Source organism: Lactuca saligna, unplaced genomic scaffold (genome assembly GCF_052625555.1).
Source record: "Lactuca saligna cultivar CGN05327 unplaced genomic scaffold, ASM5262555v1 scaffold_278, whole genome shotgun sequence".
Classification (NCBI taxonomy): Eukaryota; Viridiplantae; Streptophyta; class Magnoliopsida; order Asterales; family Asteraceae; genus Lactuca; species Lactuca saligna.
Window position 1 is genome coordinate 1 of NW_027629843.1, and position 2,500 is coordinate 2,500.

The following is a 2,500-nucleotide window of genomic DNA, read 5'->3' on the forward strand; positions in this document are numbered from 1 at the left end:
GGGGGACTACCACCACTTGGTGCCCAGAAGCGTGTATGACGAACAAGGCATGGTGTTGGGAATTATGCATCTTCGGGCTAATCAATGTCTGTTCCTGTCACCAAGCTCTTTGTGCATTATGTATATATAGGGGGTACATGGGGACTAATACCACCCTTGGTGCCCGACAGGTGTGTTGGGAAACCTAAGCAAGCGAGGCTGGCAAGGCAAGCCACCCAAGGGAACAAGGCACCTTGCCACACACATGCCCACGAACGACCAAGGCAACAAGGCAACCTTGCCACACAAATGCCCATGGGGGACTACCACCACTTGGTGCCCAGAAGCGTGTATGACGAACAAGGCATGGTGTTGGGAATTATGCATCTTCGGGCTAATCAATGTCTGTTCCTGTCACCAAGCTCTTTGTGCATTATGTATATATAGGGGGTACATGGGGACTAATACCACCCTTGGTGCCCGACAGGTGTGTTGGGAAACCTAAGCAAGCGAGGCTGGCAAGGCAAGCCACCCAAGGGAACAAGGCACCTTGCCACACACATGCCCATGAACGACCAAGGGAACAAGGCACCTAGCCACGCACAAACCCATCCACGAACGACCAAGGGAACAATGCATACGGGGCTGGCAAGGCAAGCAGGCTACCCAAGGGAACAAAGCCTCTTCCCACACACAGACCCATGAACGACCAAGGGAACAAGGGTGTGAACGACCAAGGAACAATGCGTATTGCCACACACATTCCCATGAACGACCAAGGGAACAAGGCTACCTCCCAAACAAACACACATGAACGACCAAGTGAAGAAGGCTTCTTCCCACACACAACCCCATGAACGACCAAGGGAACAAGTTTACTTCGTACACGAACACCCATGAACGACCAATGGAACAAGGCATCTTGCCACACACATGCCCATGAGCAACCCAATCCCATCCTCATCGGTCTAAGGAACAAGGGGCCTTGACAAACCATGAGCAGATTTCTAAGCAAGTCAAACGATGAAGGGAGCAAAGTGTAGTTCCTACTTAGTACATAGTAAATTGAATATATGAGTTCCAATCCGATCAACTCGTGTTCTTTCGAGTTCATCTAAGCCACTTATGAATACCTAAAAGCCTTATCTGCCTGCCTATCACCAGGCGACAGGGACAAACACCCAAATATGATATATTTTCATTTCAAGTCCATTCGTCTATGTTAACAACGACCCACACAAATTTTCAATGGCATTCCTACTTGATTTGAGCGACATTCCAACAAGTAGGGAACCATCGCTTCAAGGCATGACCAAGGATAGGACACAAACATTTACGCCTCAAACATGACATTTTGTTTTTTTTTTTTTATTTATTTCAAAGCTTTTCATTTATAATAAAAAGCATCCCTACAAAATTTTGTGTCAATCCGAATTAATTCGAGCGAGTTATGGACGATTTCGCACAATTATGCATCCTTGGGCAAATCAATGTCTGTTCCTGTCACCAAGCTCTTTGTATAATATGTATATATAGGGGAACCATGGGACTGCTGCCCATTGGCGCCCCAAGGGTGTCCAACGCCCAAGGCTCTCGAGGCTGGCACGCTCAAGGCATGGCCAAGACGCCCGCTCTTGACGAAAATGGGGCCAAAACGCCCCCCATTGGCGCCCCACTCCCGTGTCCCCTCGCCCCCAAGTCGTGTGTGTCCAAAAATTATGCATTATCAGGGAAATCAATGTCTGTTCCTGTCACCAAGCTCTTTGTGCAATATGTATATATAGGGGGTACCATGGGGTCTCATTCTCATAGGTGCCCGGCATGGTTGATGGGCAAATAAGAATCGTGAGGCTGTATCGAGCACACACGAGGCATGCCAAGCCAAGCCCCACGACCCATGAAAGAGGCCATCCCCCCCAACACGTTGCCTTGATTTCTCGAACGGTGACCTGAAAATTAGCCCCATCTCCTTGAGTCTCCTCGACGTTGTGCCCATACACTAGCCCGTTGCCTTGATTTTCCTCGACATAGGGCGCAGAAACTAGCCCCGTTGGCTTCACCTGTGCCTCGACGCCGTGCGCATACTAAGAAATATACATCCTCAGGGAAAGCAATGGGTGTTGCTGTCACCAAGCTCCTTGTGCAATATGTATATATAGGGGGGGAGCCGTGGGTGAGCATGGGAAGGGATGAAGGTGCCAGACTGCCTTTGAGCGCGAGCTTGGGTGACTGTTGCTTGATTCCTAGTCGGTGGCATAATACCCCTCCGAGTGGGGGCCTTGGCGTGGTGTGGGGATGCCTCGTTAGGTCTCTGCGACACCGATCCAGGGTTGTGGTCTAGCTTTGGAAGTTTGGGATGGTGCTGTTTGTGTGGCAATTCGATGACGATGTGCTTGCTGATCTATGTTTGACGTGCTACTGGTGCTAGCCAGCATTTGATTTGTGCTGATGATTGGGAAAAGATAGGCGTTAAAGTGGCATGTGTTGCTTTTTGTGATACTACTATGGTACGCTAGTCTAT